General features: G+C 45.2%; 1 protein-coding gene and 1 long non-coding RNA gene across 10 annotated transcripts in view; both read left to right on the top strand.

Moving 5' to 3' along the window:
* Window positions 1-4,924, top strand: part of LOC142818532 (uncharacterized) — a 36,214-nt gene extending 31,290 nt beyond the window's left edge. Inside the window, exon 2 of the long non-coding RNA XR_012896039.1 lies at window positions 13-4,924. This is a non-coding gene — a long non-coding RNA (uncharacterized LOC142818532). The remainder of the gene's footprint in view (window positions 1-12) is intronic.
* TTC28 (tetratricopeptide repeat domain 28) overlaps window positions 1-22,584 on the top strand; it is a 590,183-nt gene that overhangs the window by 306,342 nt on the left and 261,257 nt on the right. The window lies entirely within an intron of this gene.

Raw genomic sequence — 22,584 nt, 5'->3', positions numbered from 1 at the left:
TTTACAAGAGAGGCTTTTCTCTCTGTTGGTTGTTATCCAGTTCTTAGTAACTATCCTTCTCTGCAGTGAGCATAGAGATCCAGAACTCATGGCTTGCTTTCTCCAGGGTCGAGTTAGGGTCTAAGATATGATCCTTAGTAAGGATGTATCTACACAGCAGTTATTCTGAAATAACTAACGTTATTTAATGCGAGCATCTATACAGCAATTCCATTGTTTTGAAATAAATTTGAAATAACGGACGGCTTATTCTGACTTGTGTAAACCTCATTCCATGAGGAATAACACCTATTCTGAAATAGCTATTTTGAAATAGCAGTAGCGTGGACGCTCCACTGCTGCTATTTCAAAATAGCTCCTTCCCGATGGGCTCTAAATTGAGGTAGTGCGTCCGCATTAGGGAAGCCTGCCTCGGACTAATTTCGAGGCTTCCCTGTAGTGTAGATGCGCTATTTCAGAGTATTTCTTCTGGAATACCTTATTCCGAAATAAGTGTGCAGTGTACACATACCCTAACTGATTAAGTTGAATAAGCATTTGTGTCTTCACTAACAAAGCTGATTCAGTCTGAAAAGCATGGCTCTCTTTTTCTGCATCTGCACTACTACTATTGTAAGCTCTCCCAAATGCAATGCTCTCTGTGCTTCTCACTCCATACTTCTCTGGATAACCCCTAGAAATAGAGGTTCAGTGATAAGAAGTGAAAGTTGTGTAAACCAATGGAAAGCAGGTAAGCTTTACAAAGACAATTATCCTGCTACCAAGATGTGTGCATAGGAGCCTAAAAGCTGAGTCATTTCGTCACTGTTACTTCCAGCCACATGTCCCTCTTTTGTAGAATTATTATACCTTCTTGTGCCTTGTTTTACACTGTCCACACTAGAGTAAAAATATATATTTTTAAAAAACATGTAATACTCCCTGCTAGCTGCAGCTGTACCAGCTAGTGCAGGGGTGGTCAACCTGTTAGAGACGAAAAGCCAAAATAGCGGTGGATAGAGTGCGAAGAGCCATGTACCGGGGGATAGAGGGAGGTGGGCAGTTGTTGAGAAAAAAAACATGCAGAGGGAAAATAGGTGCCGGTACACCATCCCAGGGCATACCATCACAAAAAAAAAAAAACCTCTGGGAAAGGATGAGGGGTGCAAGTTCTGGGAGGGAATTTGGGTGCAGGAGTTGGTGGAGAAGAGGCTGCTGGCTCGGGCAGGGGTCTCTAGTCTGGAGAGTGTTGGGGTCAGGTGGAGGGTTGGGGTGCTGTGCAAGCCGCAGGTTTGTGGCTGTGAGGGTGCAGGAGTTTGGGCTGGGGTATGTGAGGGGCTCAGGGCAGCGAGGCTGGGAGCATGATGGGCTCAGAACACAGATTTGCAGTGTGTGGATGGTGCAGGAGTGTTGTGGCAGAAGGCTGGGGATCATAGAATCATAGAATACTAGGATTGGAAGGGACCTTGAGAGGTCATCGAGTCCAGTCCTCTGCCCCCATGGCAGGACCAAATACTGTCTAGACCATCCCTGATAGGAAGAATGACTTCTCATGTCTTGCTCACAACACACCTATTAATGCATCCCAGAATCATGTATGCTTTTTTTGAACAGCATCACACTGCTGACTCATATTCAGCTTGTGGTCCACTATAACCCCTAGATCCCTTTCTGCCATACTCCTTCCTAGACAGTCGCTTCCCATTCTGTATGTGTGGAACTGATTGTTCCTTCCTAAGTGGAGCACTTTACATTTGTTTGTCTTGATTAAACTTCATCCTGTTTACCTCAGACCATTTCTCCAATTTGTCCAGATCATTTTGAATTATGACCCTATTCTCCAGAGCAGTCGCAACCCCTCCTAGCTTGATATAATCTGCAAATTTCATAAGCGTACTTTCTATGCCAATATCTAAATCATTGATGAAGATATTGAACAGAGCCGGTCCCAAAACAGACCCCTGCAGAACCCCACTTGTTATACCTTTCCAGCAGGATTGTGAACCATTAGTAACTACTCTCTGAGTACGGTTATCCAGCCAGTTATGCACCTACCTTATAGTAGCCCCATCTCAGTTGTATTTGCTGAGTTTATTGATAAAAATATCATGCGAGACCGTATCAAACGCCTTACTAAAGTCTAGGTATACCACATCTGCCTCTTCTCCCTTATCCACAAGACCCATTATCCTATCAAAGAAAACTGTCAGATTGGTTTGACACAATTTCTTCTTTACAAATCCATGCTGACTGTTCCCTATCACCTTGCCTCCTTCCAAGTGTTTACAGATGATTTCCTTAATTACTTGCTCCATTATCTTCCCTGGCACAGAAGTTAAACTAACTGGTCTGTAGTTTTCTGGGTTGTTCTTATTTCACTTTTTATAAATGGGCACTATATTTGCCCTTTTCCAGTCTTCTGGAATCTTTCCTGTCTCCCATGATTTTCCAAAGATGATAGCTAGAGGCTCAGATACCTTCTCTATCAGCTCCTTGAGTATTCTAGGATGCATTTCATCAGGCCCTGGTGACTTACAGGCATCTACCTTTTCTAGGTGATTTTTAACTTGTTCTTTTTTTAAACTTCCCCCCTTCCCACTAGCATTCACTATGTTAGGCATTCCTTCAGACTTCTCGGTAAAGACCGAAACAAAGAAGTCATTGAGCATCTCTGCCATTTCCAAGTTTCCTGTTACTGTTTCTCCCTCCTCACTGACCAGTGGAGGCCTACCCTGTCCTTGGTCTTCCTCTTGCTTCTAATGTGTTTATAAAAAGTCTTCTTGTTTCCCTTTATTCCCATAGCTAGTTTGAGCTCATTTTGTGCCTTTGCCTTTCTAATCTTGCCCCTTCATTCCTGTGTTGTTTGCCCATATTCATTCTTTTAATTTGTCCTACTTTCCATTTTTTATATGACCCCTTGTTTTATTTCTAGATCATGCAAGATCTCGTGGTTAAGCCAAGCTGGTCTCTTGCCATATTTTCTACCTTTCTGACGCAGCGGAATAGCTTGCTTTTGGGCCCTTAACGATGTCCCTTTGAAAAACTGCCAACTCTCCTCAGTTGTTTTTCCCCTCAGTCTCGATTCCCATGGGACCTTACCTATCAGCTCTCTGAGCTTACCAAAATCCATCTTCATGTAATCCATTGTCTCTATTTTGCTGTTCTCCCTTCTACCTCTTCCTTAGAATTGTGAGCTCTATGATTTCATGATCACATTCATCCAAGCTGCCTTCCACTTTCAAATTCTCAACCAGTTCCTCCCTATTTGTTAGGAACAAATCTAGAACAGTCTATGCCCTGCTGTGTTATTTTCCCAACATATATCTGGATAGTTGAAGTCCCCCATCACCACCAAATCTTGGGCTTTGGATGATACTATTAGTTGTTTAAAAAAAGCCTCATCCACTTCTTCTATTGTAGACTCCTAACATGGCATCGCCCTTGTTTTTAACCCCTTTTAGCCTAACCTAGAGACTCTCAACACCTCCGTCTCCTATGTCCATCTCCATCTCACTCCAAGTGTGTTCATTTTTAATATATAAGGCAACACCTTCTCCCTTTTTTCCCCGTCTATCCTTCCTGAGCAAGCTGTACCCTTCCATACAAACATTCCAATCATGTGTATTATCCCACCAAGTTTCTGTGATGCCAACAATGTCATAATTGAACTTATTTATTAGCACTTCCAGTTCTTCCTGCCTATTACCCATACTTCTCGCATTTTGTATATAGGTATATAAGATACTGATTTGACCTTGCCTCCCAGTTTTGCCCTAACCCTCCGTTCTCTCTGCCATTATAGCCCACTCTCCCTCCCATTTCCGACCCATCTCCCAGGTCTCCATGTTCTCCACTTACCTGTGGGCTTTGCTTACCTGTCCCCGTCGAACCTAGTTTAAAGCCCTCCTCACTAGGTTAGCCAGTCTGTGTCCAAATAGGGTCTTCCCCCTCCTTGAAAGGTGAACGCCAGCTCTGCCCATAGGGATGTGGGGGTGCAGGAGTTTGGGAATGTGAGAGGCTCAGGAAAGGGGGTTCCAGTGTATGATGGGCTCAGGTTTGGGGTCTGGGGGGTGCAGGAGTGTTATGATGCTGTGGCCAGATGGGGCTTGGCCCCTGTTGGGCGCTTGTTGGCCAGGCTTCATTTTTAAATAAAATACTATGTCAAACACAAAATGTTTCAGCATTGTCTTTATTTATGAGAGGGGCAGGGAACCTGTTTTGATTCAGGGGTCACTGACCCACAAAAAAGTCAGTCGGGGCCACACAAGTGAGATGCAAAAAAACCCTGCTCTAAAATCCTCCAAGCCTCAGTAATGTGGCCCTGTGCTGGTGGGGGCAGGGGACAGGGTGCTGGTGGGCGTTGGGGTAGGGTACTCGTGGGGGGAGGGGATCCAGCCAAGGGAAGGGGACAGAGATAGCTGGGGCCAGTACCTGGGGATCCTGGGTCTCAGGAAGCGTGGTGGCTGCTCTTCCCTTCCCCTCCCTCAGGCACCCCTCCTTCCCCCCTCTAACCCAATCCCTCCCCCTTCACCAGAGCCAGGCACACCCGTGCCCGCTCTCACCCAATCCCTTTCTCCTCCCCTCCCCAGAGCCAGGCACCTCTCCCCTGCCCAACCGAATCCCCCTCTGCTGCCCTTTCCCAGAGCCAGGCACCCCCCCGATCCAATCCCCTTCCCCAGAGCCAGGCACCGCCTCCCCGACCCAATCCCCCTTCCCCTCAACCTAATTCTCAGGTCTCGGAGGCAGAGCTGCCACCGCTACAGCCATGCGCATTTCCCTCCAGGCACTGGGGCGCATGCGCTGAGCGGCTGGCCTTGAGACTGCCGTGTGCACCTCACTCCCAACCCAATCCTTCTCCCCTTCCCTCCCATCCCCTCCCATTCCCTTCCTTTTCCCAGACTAGAGCCAGGCACCACCACCACCCCCTGCTCTAACCCAATACCCCTCCCCCTGCTCTAACCTACTTCTCGGGTCCCAGAGCCGCCACTACAGCTGCATGTCTCCCTCCAGGTGCTGGGGTACATGCTGAGTGGCTGGCACGCCAAGCGCATTCCCCACACCCGATCCCCTTCCCTCCCCTCCCCTTCTCCAGAGACAGGCATCTCCCCCCTGCTCTAACCCAGTTCCCCTCCCCCACTAACCTTATGCCTTGGTCCCAGAGCTGCTGGTGCTGCCGCCGCACCCTGAGCCGCTGCCACTGCCTGCACTCAGCAGCCAGCTGCTAGCGGCTCATAGCGGCCTGGCTGTGAGAGCGGTTGACCTGAGTGATTCTGGGTTCCATCCCGGTTCTGTCAGGAGCCACATGTGACTCATGAGCTGTGGGTTGGCCACCGCTGAACTAGTGTGTGCTAACCTACAATTCAATTTTTCTACAGTTGATTCCTTCATCGTCGACATTGTCCTTTACACCCACTGGTGTATAGGGCAGCAACAAAGGTCCTCCACTTATTTCCACTTCTTTCTGTCTCTGGCCAGCCTCTCAATAGTGCCCCAAGTGTAATTCATGCATGTCAATAGCTTCATTTCTGCTTTCACCACTGGCAGTCATACAAGTCACTGTAAGTGACTCTGGAAGGCTGTCACACACAGTTGAGAAGGAATTATTTGTTGCTGTTTCCATAAGAAAAGCTTTTTCTAGGTCAGGGTTGTTAGCTCTGAGCCAAACCACCAATTCTGGAGGACCCGTGTGCATGCTTAGTCTGGCTCCTCCCCCCTTGACCTTTCCAGCTTGGTTGAACCTACCAGGAGCACTAAGCTCCTGCTGGCATAGCTCCTGGGATCATAAGAACACGCAAGCTGCCCCACCCCAACAAGATCCATGCACAATGGGCAGACAGTCGATTTATTAAGGGTTAGAACATGCTGGCTAGTATGGTCTGAAAAAGCACCTTTTTATCCTCCTTTGATTGTAAACCCTTCCATTAACTTGTAAGCTGAAATTCTAGGTCCATTTCTTGGACTGTATCTTCTCTAACATAAGCGCAAAACAGCAGGTTTATTTATTTAATAATCCTATAATAATAATAATTAATAAAGGAAACCTTCCCAAACAAGACACCCCACGGCACACATTTCTCTCTGAGAAAAGGATGAGAAAACAAACACTTGATGGATGTATAGTCACATTGTGTAATGCCCTGTTAAAGACACTTGAGGACACAGCTACACAGCAGGGCTAAAGCTGAAATAAGCTACGCAACTTGATCAATGTCAACTGTCTATCTTGAGTTGAAAAGCTTATTTCGGCTTTTGGCACTGTCTACGCAGCAGGAAGTCTGAGTTGGTGCATTCTTGCTCTGACTTCCCTTATGCCTCGTAATATGAGGGTTACAGGACTCAGAGTAAGACATCCTCCAGCTCAACATTATTTCAACATTATGTTGAAATAACAGCTTGTTGAGTAGACATAGACTATGGTATTTTGGAATAACATCAGTTATTTTGAAATAATGCTGGTGTGTAGACATAGCCTCAGATACTGCTGTGATGAGTGCAGCATAAAACCCATTAGAACATTAAAACAGAATTGCTTCCTGTATTTATCTATCTTCCTGTATTTATCTGTCACACCCAACACAATGTGACTCTGATCCTGATTAGGGCTACTCCTATGCAAAAAAATACTCCTAGCACTGGAAAGGGCCTCAAGAGCTCATGAACTCTAGTCCCTTGTCCTCATGGCAGGACCAAGCACCATCTAAATCATCCCTGACAAATGTTTATCTAACTTGCCTTTAAATATCTCCAATGATGGAGATTCCACAATCTCCCTAGGCAATTTATTCCAGTGTTTAACCACCCTGACATGTAGGAAGTTTTTCCTAATATCCAACCTAAACCTTCCTTGCTACAATTTAAGCCCATTGCTTCTTGTCCTATCATGAGACGTTAAGGAAAATAATTTTTCTTCCTCCTCCTTATAACACACTTTAACCTACTTAAAAGTTGCTATCCTGACCCCTCTCAGTCTTCTCTTTTCTAAACTGAACAATCCCAGTTCTTTCAGCCTTCCCTCATAGCTCATGTTCTCTAGACCTTTCATCATTTTTGTTGCTTTTCTCTGGACCTTCTCCAATTTTTCCACATCTTTCTTGGAATGTGGTGCCCGGACCTGGACACAGTACTCCAATTAAGGCCTAATCAGTGCAAGGTAAAGCTGAAGAATGACTTCTCGTGTCTTACTCACAACACTCGTGTTCAGGTATCCCAGAATCGTATTTGCTTTTTTTCACACTGTTGACTCATATTTAGCTTGTGGTGCACTCTGATCCCTGCATCCCTTTCTGCAGGGCTCCTTCCTAGACAGTTGCTTTCCATTCTGTACATGTGACACGGATTGTTCCTTCCTAAGTGGAGCACATGTTATACCTTTATAAACCAGAACTCTGGTCCAGCAACATCCGTGGTATGGAAGAGTCACGGATGTTCTAGGATCAGGGAGCCCAGCACGCTGCAGGGGCTAAATGGGCTGGGAGCCCGGCACTATGCAGGGAGGGGCGATGCTGGGCTGTGGGGCAGGAAGGAGGGAAACAAGAGCTGCTCAACTGGGTAATGGGAAAAGCCTGGGATGGGGAGGGGGAAGAGCAGGGGAGGTGGCAATGTGTGGGACCAGAAAGAACCTCCATTGGCCTAGAAAATCCCTCATCTGTTACCAGTCAGGTCCCAAAGGTGCCATTGATGAAGCTATTGAACAGAACCAGTCCCAAAAGTGATCCTCATTGAATCCCACTAGTTCTGCCCTTCCAGCATGACTGTGAGCCATTGATAATTACTCTCTGAGAACAGTTATTCAACCTGTTATGCACCTATCTTAGAGTAACCCTGTCTACATTGTATTTTCCTAGTTTATTGATAAAAAGGTCATGCAAGACTGTATGACCACATCTACTGCATCCTACTTATCCACAAGACTTGTTATCCTATCAAAAAAAGCTATCAGGTTGGTTCTTTAGAAATCCATGCTAGCTGTTATTTATACTATCTCCAGTTTTGGAATATTGCAGGCGCTTTACAGTATATGCAAGGATCATGCTATTTACCTTTGAAATGTAGCCACTGCAGGATGGTAGCTATTGAACAGCTCGCAACAACATGCACAAGAAGTTAGAATAAGGACATAGAATAGGTTGTAAGACTCGTTTTGAACTTCAGAGTGAAGATGATGGTGCTGATTGTTACATTAGTTGCAGATATACAGGACATGGGAGCTGTAGCTCTGGCTTCTGCAAAAACTCCAGCAAGCTGCATCTTCTGTGTTCTGACTTTAGGGTTTACCTCTAATGCACTGTGTCCTATTGACAAAATTAAATTTGATCACTTCATTGTTTTAGTTTTTGTTGTGTTGCATTTGTTTGCCTTTCTGCTTCTGGCATTGCTAGTATTTATGAGACAATTCCGTCTTTGTTTCAGTGCCATAGTCCAGAGCTTGGCGGCTGGTGACAGCAGTATGCATGAAGCCTGGAACTGCCTGAGAATTTGCGTGCATTTGTGGGGAAGAATGAAAGCCAAAGCGTCTCCTTTCTGAGGATTATGATCACATCATTATTGGAGGGAGTTCAGAGAAGAGTAAAAAAAGTGATTAAGGGGCAGCAGGGATTGGTTTGCAAGGAAAGATCAAAAGAGCTAAATTTGTGTCCTTTGGATAAGTGGCAACTAAGGGGAACTGTAAAAGTCCACAGTTATTGGAAGTGTGTACACAGTTAAAGGGGTGAGAGATTATTCAGGGTTTGACAAGGAGGGAATGGGATTACATTAATGAGGGACAAATGCATGCTAAATAGCAGAAAAATCTGCTTGGTTCAGTTGAGTTTGGCCATAGAATTTCCTGTTGGTTCAAGACCTGTCACTTGTTACATCACTTTTAACATTTTTTTTAAAGTTCCAAATGTAAATATCATTATAAATACCAAATGCATACAAAAATACTCCTCTGGTTGTTACCATTGACTTTTAGGGAAATTAGACATTTTTAAATAGCAAATGTTTATATTGTGAAATTCTTAGTATAAGTCAGTGCTTCTCAAAGTGTGGTCCACAAACCACTAATGGTCCATGACCATCTTGCAGGTGGGCCGCAGGCTTGTGGTTGTCCCCCTCCTCCCTGCAGTGAGGAGCCTGCACTAGTACTCTCGCCCTGTGGCCCCCTGTGAGGTTGAAGCACTAGCTGAAGGGGGACGAGCCTCGTGGACCAAATCTGGCTTGCAGGGGAAGGAGGCAGCTCCACATGCTGCTGCTCTCTCCCAGCTGGGGGATGGCCAGTGCAGGAAACTGCTTGCCTGAAGGTTTTCCTCACTGTTCCCATTGGCTGGAATCATGGGCAGCAGGAACAGCAGGGGGCGGTGCCTGGGAGCAGCGGAAGGCATGCAGCCAGGTAAATGCCCCCTCATTCCCTCATGCCCAGATCCTGCACCTCCTCCTCCCTCACATACCCTCTTAGGCCAAGACTCTGCACCCCCACCCCACTCCTGCACCCCTTGTCCCTCCCAGACCCCGCACTTCCACCCTTTCTCCTTTCCACATCCCCACGCAACCCCACCCTGCTCCTGCACCCATTTTGTCATAAGAAGTGGTTGGCAGGTCTGTAGAAATGTCTGTGTTGAACAGGATGGGCTGTGGGCCAAACAGTTTGAGAACCACTGGTATAGGTAGAACTGGACTGGGCAAAACACTGGTTAATACAAAGTGGGGAACCCCACCCTCCAGCATCAGCTTGTTTCTGCCTGTAATGTCCCAACATTCTGGCAGTTTCCTACTAACACTGCTGGGCTAGGAGAGTGTCTGTCACTGTTTTTCCATAAGACCTCGATTTTTCATGGTTCTGGACTCTTCCCTAGAAGCTACAGAAAACTCAGACATGAGATTTTACTTTCTCCCTGTGTGATTTGCAGGCGTTCAGAATACTTTATGCTCATGTGCCAGTCTTCAAGGTCCAGACTCGGGAGGCTGCACTTTGCATTATGATGAGATCTGCAGGGCATTTGTTGGTTTTCCTCTCCTTTTGATGATGCATCTCCTGCTCCAGTTCTCAGCCTGCTTTCTTTCCAGGTCACCCAGATTCCTTTATCCAGCTTCTGGAATGCCGCTTAGGTCCCTAGGAGGGACTGATGCCCACAACACAATACTGCTGCTTTGAAAACAATCTTGCTAGGTTCCAATCAGGCATCAAGATGGTGTTTTTAAAGCTACTCTCTGTTGCTTTCATATCTGTTGTCAATTTTTGGTCTTTGGGCTGTTTTGATAAAGAATGCTGTCTGTAGCTCTGAGACAGTAGAAGATATTCTGGTGGTTTCATAGTTGTTTTTAGGAAAACTATTTGGGATATACAAATCTTTGTTTTTTTAATGTACATGCTGGGTATACAGTATATCTTTCCCCTGCAGTGGTTCATAACATAACAAATGAATTTTAAAAGTTTGTGGCTAACCCTCTAATAAGGAGCCTTTGAGTTACATTAAGGATCAAATTCCTCCCATTTTGACACAGGAAGGTAGCTCTTCCAGACTCCTTTGGACAGGTACAGTAATTTTCTATACCAGTTCTATACCAGCAAGGCACAGCAGATGAATGAGGATGGGGTTCCAATACCCCTACTGCATTTCTGGCTTAAAGCAGATCTTGGACATTACTTGATTATATTTTTGTGAACTATCCATACTACCCACATTTTTCTCTGTAAATGGGACTTGCAAACACTGCAACTCAGGAGCAGCTGCCCAGGCTGAGGATATTACAGCTGTTCTGGACAATTACCTTACCATGTGCCCTGTAAAACAGGATTAGAGCTCTGAAGCATTTAATCAGTGAACTGATTAGATGGATTATCAAATTGCACAAAATGTGTGCCTCGATTAGAGACCAAAGAGGCAAACAGAGATTGGGTGCATTGTTTGGCTTCAGAGGCCTCTTAATACATAAAACAAAATCTGTGCATGTGTTTTTGATGGCACAACTTAGAGACAATATGTTTGAAACTTTAGCCCAGATGTGGGGAACCTCAGGCTTGGATTTGGCCCTTGAGGCTCAGGGCTTCCTCCCTCGTCCCCCGTCCTCCAGCACTGGGGAGTCCGCACTGGTGCTCTAGTCCCTCTGCCGCCCACCACATACCATATATACTCGAGTATAAGCCGACCCGAATATAAGCCGAGGCACCTAATTTTACCACAAAGAACTGGGAAAACATATTGACTCGAGTATAAGCCTAGGGTAGGAAATGAGGCAGCTACTGGTAAATGTAAAAAATGAAGATAGATACCAATAAAATTACATGAATATTTATTTCAAAGAAAAACAATAACCTAGCTCTGTAAGTGGAAAAGGGGGTCAACAAAAACAATATGGTATCAAAAATACCGTAACTTTAAAAGTACAACAACCTTAGCTCAATCAGCAACCAAGCTAACACACAAGGTGTCCCAGCTTCCTAGCTGTTTTTGTGTTTTTAGCTGAGGGAAACTTGCAGATGGCAACTCCCTCTCCACATATACCATTCCCCCGACACAGAGGATAAAATATTTCCACAATCCCTGGGCAGATCCTGCTTTCCATAAGGATTTTATCCTTTCCATTCAGGCCCCTTACCTTATCTCTTCTCTTCAGCCTGCGCCGAGCCGCGCTTCTGCCTCCGGACCCGCCCCCTGCCCACAGCACAGTGACAAGCCAATCACTGGCAGTCACTGTGCAGCCAGCAAGCCTATGTATGTGCGCTGTTCATCGCACATACATAGAGCTTTCAGACCTCAGAAATTGACACGAGATACTTTGATGATGAATTTACAGCGCAGTCCATAACAATAACACCTCCTGACAGATATGACAACCTGGATGCCTTAGAACCTGACCAGCGTACTCACTTTCCTCAGTTCTCGAGACGCTGACTTGAGTATAAGCCGAGGGGGGCATTTTTCAGCACAAAAAATGTGCTGAAAAACTCGGCTTATACTCGAGAATATAGGTAGCTAAAACATACAAATCTACTAGCCTGGTGTGTGAGGGGAATGTGGGGAGTATCGCTCTTTCTCACTTGGGGGCCACATCAGTGAGGATTTTTTGTTTCTTACTTGTGTGTGGCCCCTTACTAATTTACAGATTTTTCTGTCAGTGGCCCAACCCAAAAAAGGTTCCCCGCCTCTGCTTTAGCCCATGCTGTGAAAATAACTTTGACTAAATTGAATGCTGCTTTATAATAATTCTTGTACTCTTTTTAATTGCATTTATATACCAGCTTTTTCAAGTAATCATTGTGCCACATATGAGTAGAATGTTGCAATGAAATGAGCTTAACATTCTAATGTAGTTGGTGTCACAATTTGATGTGGGATAAATTTTTCAGCATGTAGTAACGTGACACAGATTAAACATTCCTGAAAGTTCCACCCCATATGGGGCATACTGTGACTTCTAGGTACTTCTTGTTTGCTTAAGACTGCAGTAATCCCATGAGAATTTATTGCCTCTCAGGCCTTCTTGCTGCTGTCAGCTGGAAATGCTTAAAATAAGTCAGAAGAAGTCATGCATAAGTGTCTGCTGAGAATTAGTAGAAGTAGAATGTCATTATGAACCGTTGTTCTGAAACTTGGTTGTCACCAAATCCACGTCCAGCTGAGTAATATGAGAAAGAAATGTTTCATTGTTTGCATCTTCCATCCATAGTACCATTTCTGTCCACCTGATCATTTTGTCTTCCTCACACATGCTGCTTGCAGACTCGATCAGTCAAGCTTCATTAGTGCATTCCAGTTATGGGGTGAAAGAATATCTGAAAGAAAAAGTGCTATATTCTGGTTATAAAACCTTGTCGCAGTTGCAAGACAAGTTGCTCATTAGATAATTTTATGTTCTCTGGAGTTGCATCCCTATGGTGACAGATTTTGCCATTTTCACTTGTCTCTGGGGAGAGCCATGCAGTTCTACCACTCTTAGGGTACGTCTAGACTACAGACTTTTGTCGTCAGATACTGTCGACAAAGCTTCTGTCGACAAAGAGCATCTAGATTACATCCAGTTCTGTCGACAAAGCAAGCCGCTTTGTCGACATAACAGTGTAGATGCAAAGGACAGTGTAGATGCAATAACACCTTCTGTCGACATAACTCTGTCGACAAAAGGTGTTATTCCTCGTAGAATGAGGTTTATTGCTGTCGACAAAACTGCCGAGTTCTGTCGACGTTATGTCAATAGAAATCGGCGGTAGTATAGACACAGGTATAGACTCTGTAGTCTAGACACACCCTTAGGGTACAGCTAGACTGTGAGGATCTATCAGAAACAGATACACAAAATATGTTTTGCATTTTGTGTATCTTTTTCTGATACTTTTGTCAGAAGATGCTTTTCTGAAATTTGACCCATCTAGACTGGGCCAAATTTTGGGAAAGCACCCTCTTTCGAAAGCCCCCTTCTTCCTCATGAAACGAGGAATACATGGGCTTCCGAAAGAGTGCATTTGCTCTTCCGCAAAAAAAAAGCAGAAGGACAGATATGTTCCCTGGATGCAGCAGAGTTTTTTGGGGATACCAGAGATATCCCAAAAAACCCCGCAATCTAGCTGTACTCTTGGAATAGGTCTGTAGTCTGAAAAAATACCTGCCCATGTGAGTCCATGACAGGTCTACCAGTGAATGACACCTGTTAGTCCTTTTCTTTTGGTAGCCCGTGACCAGAGGCTAATTAAAGTTACTCAAAAACAGTTTCTTTAAAACCAAATCTTATTTATTCAATCACAGGTACACAGCATGCAGAGAAAGGGACTACAACAACAAAAAGCCTGTACATGTAGCTCTTATCCAAAACTTACAAGAAAAGAATAGCATTTAGATAAGTTCAACTCACCTGGAGTGCATTTATATAGCAGCATTATTGCAGAATAACTGCTGTTATTCTGTAATAACAGTGCAAGCATCTACACAGCAATTCTGTTGTTTCAAAATAAATATGAAATAACAGACGGCTTATTCCGAATTCTGTAAACCTACGAGGAAAAACACCTAATCCAAAATAGCTATGTGCTGATGCTCCAGTGCTATTTTGAAATAGCTCCTCCCCACGGCCATTCATGTAATTACTCACTACTACATCCTGGGGCTCCAAATCAATGCAGTATATCCACATTAGGGAAGCCTGCCTCAGACTCATTTTAAGTCTTCTCTGTAGTGTATACGCGCTATTTCAAAATAAGCTATTTTAGAGTATTTCTTCCAGAATAGCTTATTTCAAAATAAGCATGCAGTGTAGACATATCCCCAGAGATCACTAGTCCTGCCCTAGGAGAGGCAGACAGATAGATGGACAGCTCTTTCAGCACCTCCTTAGAGCAGGGTGGGCAATAGAGTCTGTTGGCCAGATCCAGGCTGCCAAGTGAGTTGTTCTGGCCCGCAGATGCCCACCCCCAGGCCAGTCAGGGCCTTCTCCCCCCCTAGGGGCATGCAGTGCTTAGAGTGAAGTGCCAGTTGAACAGCTCACCCCTTGCAGGGTGGGGGAAGAGAGGAGAGACCAACGTGCTTCCCCACCCTCAGGCCCTGATTGACTGGGGGCGGGAAGAGGGCAGAAAATCTCTCACTGCCAGGGGCACAGGTACCTAGAGGGAACTGCCATCTGTTCAGAACAGCTGGCCATTCTCTCGGGGGCAAGGGACAAAGACGTTATATGCTCCCCAATGAAAAAGTGTTCTGGCCCCATCCCTCCCATCTGAGGCCCTGCCTTTTCCAGGGTGGCCCAGGTCCACTTCAAAAATTTGTGACGTGCTCCCCCTTCTAAAATTGTTGCCCACTCCGCCTTAGCGTCTGTCTGACAAAGACTCACCTCCAGCCATTGCTGCCCATTCACCCTCTTTCCCCCTTCCTCTTTAGATAGAAGTCTTTCACAGTTTAGTATCCTGTTGGTCATAGGTTCCAGCAGGATTAAGTAAACCTGCTAGCCTGGCTGGAATACAGCAGGTGGGTGTTTCCTAGTTGATAAATCCCTTATTGTTCCCTTAAGGAAATGTGGTATTCTTTCTGGTGGTCCTTTATCTCTGTGATTGTTTCGTTTCCTGTTTATTTTTTCCCAAAAGCTTCCTTTGATTTAACTGTTTGCAGTCAGGCAAGAAAATAATCAAGCAGATAAACTGAGATGTATATGAGAGTCATAACAATAAACCAGACAGTCCCTCATCCTTCACATGCCCATTTGTGTCAGAGCTGCAGCTTTCCAGCTTTCCAGCTCCCCCTTAGAGACTCATAATGCCACAGTGGTTTATGAAACAAAAAAGCAGCCACTAAGAGCTTAGCATTGTGCATAGCCCCAGAAACATGGGGCAGTTGGTTTGGACTATTATTCCACTACCCACTGACAAAGGCAGTGATACAGCTCTCCCTAACTCTAGAAATCACTAATGGAAAAGCCCTGTAAGGTCACCTAATCTCTCCCTCGAGGCCAGTGTTTGATGGTAACCATCAACTTCTCCACAGCTAACTCAGAATTACATGTGGCTTTTTCTGCCAATTTTTTGGTAATTACGTAAATTTGCTCAAATGGAGCCTCTCTTTACAGTCCATAAATTTAAACATTTCTTACTATAATTTTGCATAGAAGCAGAAACCTCATGAAGTAATGGAATATGGATGTCAGAGATTGCTGTGGTCGGAGGGCTCAGGATCACATTTCTGAAGTTCTCTGACACACTCAAGTTTTCATCCAAGGAATAGATTTTAAAATGATAAAGTCCTCCCAGGCCTGGGCTCTGTCCCTGGTACTGGGACAAGTGCTTCTGCACCTCTGCTGAGGTCATCTTTGTCCCTCTTGGCTAATGACCACTGATTGCTCCAATCCTCAGTGAGCTCATCTAGTTCTTTTTTAACCTAGTTACTTTTGGCCTTTACAACTTTCCATGGCAGTGAGTTTCACAGGTTAATTGTGTGATGTGTGGAAAAGTACTTCCTCTTGTTCGTATCAAACCTACTACTGTAAATTTCATTGGGTAAACCCTCATTTTGGTGTTGTGGGAAGAGGTAAATAACATTTCTGTATTCACTTTTTCTACACTATTCATGGTTTTATAAACCTTTATCATATCTGTTTATAGTTGTCTCTGCCCTAAAATGAACAACGCTAATCTTTTTAGTGTCTTTGTACGGAAGCTGTTCCACTCCCTTAATCGTCTGTGTTGCCCTTCTCTGAATCTTCTACAGTTCCAGTATATACTTTCTGAATCAGTGATTTAGCCTAAAAGCAGGGACATGGTGGTAGTGTTCATTTTTAACAGCCGATTCAAACTAGTATGACTTAGGACAGTTTAGTGCATGTGGGTATAACACATAAAAATAACTCAAATCTTGTCAATAAGGGTGTGTCTAGACTACATGCCTCCGTCGACGGAGGCATGTAGATTAGCCAGATCGGCAGAGGGAAATGAAGCCGCGATTAAAATAATCGCGGTTTCATTTAAATTTAAATGGCTGCCCCGCTCTGCCGATCAGCTGTTTGTCGGCAGATCGGGGCAGTCTGGACGCGCCGCGCCGACAAAGAAGCCTTTCTTGATCGGCACAGGTAAACCTGGTTTCACGAGGCATACCTGTGCCGATCAAGAAAGGCTTCTTTGTCGGCGCGGCGCGTTCAGACTGCCCCGATCTGCCGACAAACAGCTGATCGGCAGAGCGGGGCAGCCATTTAAATTTAAATGAAGCCGCAATTATTTTAATCGCGGCTTCATTTACCTCTGCCGATCTGGCTAATCTACATGCCTCCGTCGACGGAGGCATGTAGTTTAGACGTACCCTAAGATAAAAATTTGTTTTAATCTTTTGGGGCCTTATAGAGATCATATTTAAAGGAAAAGAGGGTTAGCAGAGGATTTTCAGCCTTTTGTCATTAAATTGTTGAGAAGTAGAAAATCAAACTCCCTTTTTGTAGGTAACCAGATGTCTGGTCCCTGTGTCAAGATATTGCCCTTTGACTGGGAAAGATATTGAATGTTCTTCCTGGCTTTGCAGCTCTTAAAACAGCAATCTTAAAACTGTTTAATCAAACAGTGAACTTATTTACTGGATTATCAAATTGTTGCATTCATGCACCCATAGACACACAGGACTCATATGTAATACACATCCAGAGTATTTTCCAGTAGGGATGTTAAATATCAATTAATTGAAGAATCGTGTAACTGCGTCAGATTTTATTGGTTACACAACTATTCAGTAGTTCCCAGGAGTGAGGCTGGCAGCCAGTGCACTCCTGGTCCCACTCCGGGGGAGTCCCCTGCAACCCCGCACTGTGGCCTATCAGAGGCAGGAGCATGGGATGGAAGGCAGGAACTGGTCTGCGTGGGGAGATAGTTTTTAAACTGGATCCCCTCACAGACTGGCTTTGGCCTGCAATCCCACGCTGCTGTCTCTGATACAGAGGCAGCAGTGGGGGCAGCAGTAGCCCCTGTTCATGGAGGGCCTGAGCTCCTTGTGGACAGGAGCTATGCTGCCACCCCACAGAGCGGCCTCTGTCCATGGCAAGCCCAACCTTGCTGCGGACAGAGGCTGCTCCAGGGCATTCTTCCCTGCCCCGCCCCCCCATGCTACTGCCTCCCACAGAGGCAGAGGGTGGAGGACAGGCAGCTCCGCAGAGATGGTGCATACACGGAGCCAGCTGACTCGTCCTAAGCTCCAGCTCCTGCCCCGCCCCCCATTGCCTCTGGCTCTGTAGAGCTGGCACATGCCAAGAGACAACTTAAAAGCTGGCTCCTTATGTGTATTGGCTCCCGCTTCCCCCCCTTCATACCCCTTCCCACCACATGCTAGTGCCTCTGATAGAGTGGCAGCAGTGTGGGGGATAAGCAGCTCCAGGGGAGCTGATACTCCTGGGCAGCCAGCTTCCCAAATGTACCAGCTCCTATCTGTCTCCCTTTCCCTTCGTACTGCTGCCTCTCTATCAGAGGCAGCAGCATGCAGATGCAGGGAGCAGGCGGCTTGATGGGATCTGGTGCTCATGGGGAATCTGCTTAAAAGCCATCTCCCCATGGGCACCACCTCCCTCCCAAGTCCCCTTGCTGCCTCTGATACAGTAGACAGTGTGCATAGTTGAAAGGATTAACCTGTAAGTCGAGGCTTATTAATTAATCATTTAGTCGACTACATATTGATATCCCTATTTTTGAGTTTAGGTTCCTAATCTACATCTGCACAAAATGTATCCCTAGATTAGGGACTAAAATGAAAACAGAGATTAGGTGCAAAACTATCTGGATTGTTTGCACAAAGGCCTCTAAATGCATAGAACAATGTGTCCATTTGTTTTTGATGACACAATTTGCCAATCTTAAAACAGCAAAAAGGCTCTTTTAAATGTGTTGAGGAGATGGGCTTATGTAAGGGGCTCATCTCTCATTGAAGCAGAAAAAATTTACAGTCAGCAAATGGGAGGGAGCAACAAAAATGATCTTTGGTCTGAAGCACTGGATTAAAAGGAGAGAATAAAAGTTTGATTTGTTATCCTCCAAGAAACCAGTCTAGCGAGGAAGGAAAAGCTTGAGCTACAAATAGATGAAGGCTGTAAACAACTAGGAGAGGAGTTAGTGTTATATATGGGGGTATAAGGAGGATTTTAAGGATGAAATTGGGAAAGGAAAACTTAGGGAAGGGGTTGAGATCCCATTTTAAACTGCATAAAGCCCAAGAAGAAATGTTATCAAAACCAATTCTCCACTGGCTGTAGGAGATGGGCTGGATGATCTATAGGCAATTTCTAGTTCTAAAGGCAGATGCTCTGTTTGGTTATTGGGAGGTTTAAATCAGCTTTTAGATGTTACATGGATAATTACAGTCAGCAAACCTAAATAGGCTGTTTGGGCTTTTTAGGTGATAGGGTGTTTGGGGGTAAGAATGCCACTTAGACTCAGTCCTTAATTTATAATGAAAGTGGGGAAGAGCTGTCACAGTTGTTGTTACTTTCATAACTGATGCCACAAGCTTAGAGGTGCCGAGGCTCTGACTCAGCCTTCACAAGCCCTGGCGCAAATTAAGCACCTCTCAGACCATCCTGGTATCCCAGCAAATCTCTGTCAAAGATATGTTTCCATGTTTTAAGTATCCAATGGAAAAGACTTAGCAGCAACTACAGAAAAGCAAAAAGCCTGTGGATTTTAGTGTGGAGTTATGTAGTCATGTCTTTGGAGTGCATGCTGAGTCACCTTGACAGCAGAACTGACACCCCATTAAAAGGCAGCTCCATAGAGTCAGATGGTTCTTTGCTTTTACGGAAGTCCGGCTTGTCTGACAATGCTCTCTCCTACCAACCCCCTGTGGGATCAGCTGGTTGTCTCCTCTGACACTGTCTGAGAGGTACTGCAGTGATTTTTTCATTAGGAAATAAAATCCATTGGTAGCTACAAACTGCATGAAGCCACTTACCTCTTCTGGCACCAGGGGGACTAGAGAATGCCTAAAGGGTTATTGTGATAACCGGGATGACAAATGTAGCCTAATTGTCAGCTCAGTTTTACAAAGTATGAGAAAGTTCATAAGAAGCTACAGTAACCTATAATAATAAATGTTGATAGAAAGTAGGTCAAGTTGTGTTCAATAATGAATGTTATGAACAAGTGCAAGAGAACTTGATAGAGAAACTGGATTAGTTCAGGCAGAAATGGCCTGCTGATACAGGTTAAGGACTATGTTGAAATCATGCTTGGTGAAAACAGAAGATGTGGAACTGCAAATGAATGAACCAAAGTTGGCATGTCCAACATTAGGCCTAATTGATGGACAAAATCAGGAGGGTATGAGCTGTGCAAACCATCATTCCCTTTGTGGGTCCTTAAGGAGAGATTTTGGGAGGGAGAAGATACAACTACTGCTGAAAAAAGCGTCACTATTGTGGCTACAACCCTCTCTCCTGGGATTTACAATCCTAAGGGATGCCCTGACCAGATCAAGCCAGAGGGAAGAATCCAGATGACATCCCCAGTCCCACTCCAGTTGAATCCCAGACACCAACTGAAATGTTTTGAGATTAGACTTCAAGAACAGCAGTTCCTGATAGGGATGTAAGTGACCAGTTGACTACACATTAAACAAATGCTTAAGTAGGAACTTGATAAGTTTTTTTTCCTCCCTTGCTGCCTCTATCAGAGCCTACCCCAGAAGTATTAGAATGGCTTAAAATCCAGTTATAATCCAGCCTTTTGCTTTTCCAATGCCATACAAAAGAAGTCCATCAAAATGAATACAACAGACTTCTGAGAGGCTTTGGGACTGCCCAAGCCCTTGTTGTTAATATCATGGACTGCTTGTGAGACTAGGGCTAATTTGCAGGCAAGAATCAGGTTGAATGATTGCTGTTTATCTCAGGGGAGTAAGGGAGGTTTCAGTGCTGCTTCAAAAGCAGTTCTCTGCAAGATCTGAAAAAAATATAACTGGTGTCCTTTGGGATACATTTGAACTGGAGGACAGCAATAATACAGAGCGCAGCAAAAATAGGAGGTGACATGAACAAATGTTAGCAAAACTTTTAATTGAGCATCATGTTCACTAATGGAGCAGTGAAATGGCTAGATTAATTGCCATCTCCTTTCTAGAACTCTAGCATCTTGGACATAATCTGTACTAAAAGAAAATGTGCTTGGTATGGTCATAACGACAGCTCAAATAAAACCAGTTTGTAATGCAAAAGTGCATAGCCAGATATTGATATAATACAAAATTCCCGCCCCCCAACCATGGTGTCCCTAAAGGTAAGGAGAGAATGGGGATGTAGTTGGTGGTTCTGTAATGGGATGAGAGGAAAAGAAGGACATCTTTAGATAACAGTCCACATAGAAAGTATTTTAAACCCTTCCCCAATGCAAGTCTGATCCACCCAGACTTCTTCCTGTCCATTAGTTCAGGCTCATGCCAGGATGTTTGGGAACACTAACGTGACAGGAGTACCAGTGCATTCCTGGGAACAGGACCCTGTTTTCCCAGCATTGTTTGGGGGAGTGTGATGGGACATGCCCTCATCCCAATGGTGGCAAGGAGCCTGTAAATTGGGATTTACAGGCCTTTTGCCAGAAAAGACTCTGGAAGTGACCTGGACTTCTGTTGGGAATAGTAAGATTGCTCGGGAGTGGAGCTCCTATAGGAAACTTTGGGGCAAGAGAGTTCCACACAGGGAGCAGGCTGATTGCAGTTGATGAAGTCCTGCGGGTATGAAGTCCTCTGCCTAATAAAAGGCATCATGACTGAAAGAGGTCCCTCACCAGCTCGTTGAGAGGGGCATCAGTCAAGAGAACTCCTGAGCACTGGTGGAAGTTGATGGCGGAGTGCTGATAAAAGCAGGCCAATCAGCAGTAGATGTTGGAGCAATAGATGACCCAGCAGGAGTAGGCCCAAGCAGCACAGCTACTGAAGGAGATGGTCTCTTAGCAGCAGTAACTCCAGAGGGGCTTTCTGCAACAGCCAAGATTCTCAGTCCCTCCGCAGGCAGGTCCCAAAAGGCCTTGTTCACAAGGAGGATTTCTCTACCTGTGCTGCTAAAGTTAATTACGATGGGCCCTGAGGACAACCCTAAAGCATTCCTTGCCACCTTTGAGAGGAGAGTATACTAGCCTCTCAAAAGCCTCTGGAGAGGTTTCGTGTTGATTTTAGCATCTTACCTGACAGACCATAACCATAATCCAGGGCAGACTAGAGACTATAATTGGATGAACACCACCATTTTATATTATCTATATATCAGCATGGAGATGCATCGGCAGCCCTCCAGGGGGCTATTCCTTGGGTAGTGGCCCATGCAATAAAAGAGCATTGTTGGTGGTGGCTTTGTTCAAGGGAGCCCAAGTCTCAGGGTTGGTCCATGCCACCAGTAATGGGCTGCGAGGGGATGCTCCTGCATTGCCCTGAGTTAGTGTTAGATACGGGGCAGCAGGTGGATAATTTTTTCATAGTGGATCAGTTGCTAGAGACGGGACCGGTGCAACTTCCATCCACTTGTCACCTAGGGTCACAGATACAGTGGGTTGCCTACCAGCAGGCTCTGAACTCTGGGTGCAATTGAAAGTGTGTACAGATCCCTCTCCGGCCACCTGGACCTTTTCACAGAGTGGAGTAGACCTGGAAAGACATAGGGCTGAGTCACATGAGGTATTGTCTGGATACCCGCAGAGCAGTGAAGACAGCCAGACTGGAGTACTTGAGCTTGGACAGGTCCTACACAGGGTCAACCTGCTCCCCAGAAAGGAGCCTGTAGACAGGCACATGAAAAATGAGAGCCCATTGATGGAACATGAATGCACTTGGAATTGGATGGCGGAAGGGAGGACCTGTAGGATAGCTGCCCCAAATTGGCAGTCCTGGTATGGGTCCAAGAAAGACGGCACCGGGATTTCTAGATTTGGGATGTAGCCAACAAGTGATTCAGGCTACCTGTGGAAGGGAAGATTTGCTTGCAGTATATGTGTGGAGACATGAAGCCTTTTCAAGTTGATTTTTGGAACTGACGGTGGGAACCCACAGTGATTTCAGTGCAGGAGCCAGCAACTTAACATATCCAGTGATAGTTAGTTGGGATTGGACCTCCTTTCAGGAAATTATAATGAGATGACCAATGCTACAGCTGAGCCATGTGACAGACCTCATCCAATGGGCCTAGGGAACTCCCAAACCC

Source organism: Pelodiscus sinensis, chromosome 15 (genome assembly GCF_049634645.1).
Source record: "Pelodiscus sinensis isolate JC-2024 chromosome 15, ASM4963464v1, whole genome shotgun sequence".
Taxonomy (NCBI): Eukaryota; Metazoa; Chordata; order Testudines; family Trionychidae; genus Pelodiscus; species Pelodiscus sinensis.
The sequence above is the reverse complement of the archived record's forward strand: the minus strand, read 5'-3'. Positions and strand labels throughout refer to the sequence as shown.